This window comes from Camelus ferus, chromosome 26 (genome assembly GCF_009834535.1).
Source record: "Camelus ferus isolate YT-003-E chromosome 26, BCGSAC_Cfer_1.0, whole genome shotgun sequence".
Lineage (NCBI taxonomy): Eukaryota > Metazoa > Chordata > Mammalia > Artiodactyla > Camelidae > Camelus > Camelus ferus.
Window position 1 is genome coordinate 24,285,386 of NC_045721.1, and position 565 is coordinate 24,285,950.

Genomic DNA, 565 nt, shown 5'->3' on the forward strand with positions numbered 1-565 from the left:
CTAAAATAGTCTCAGCCAGGAAATTGTAGCATGGAAGTTTGAAAATGCAAAAATGCACTGGTCGAATAGCATTTCAAATTTTTCTTTTCCCCCCACTCCCTTAGAGATGAAGGGTGGATGATTTTACCTGTAATTGTTACCCACTCATTTATTTTTTAAATTATTTTTTAAATTAATCTTTATTTTAGTAGGGGGAAGTAATTAGGTTTATTCATCTATTTATTTGATGGAGGTACTGGGGCTTGAACCCAGGACCTGGTGCTTGCGAGGCACGCACTCTACCACTGAGCTGTACCTTCCCCTCTGCCACCCATTCATTTATAAACACATGTAAACGTTGGATTCCCACTGAGTAAGATGAGGAGTATATGGCAAGTCTTAAATTCTCTGCTTGAGTTGAAGGTCATCTTTCAGGTGTCCACAGAAGAAGGCAGTTTGGTGACATGTTTTTATAAAAATCTTCATCAATGCCCAGCCGATGCCCATGGTCTGTTTTTCGAGATCATGGCTTTTAAGTCTCTTTCCGTAATGTTAAATGGAGTAAATTTTCATCAGCGCAACTTCA

General features: G+C 38.9%; 1 non-coding gene across 1 annotated transcript; it reads right to left on the bottom strand.

Annotated features, from left to right (window-relative positions):
• Window positions 1-227: 227 nt before the first annotated feature.
• On the bottom strand, window positions 228-299 carry TRNAA-CGC. Its single transcript has one exon. It is a non-coding gene; the product is annotated as a tRNA-Ala (tRNA).
• Between the last annotated feature and the right edge of the window lie 266 nt (window positions 300-565).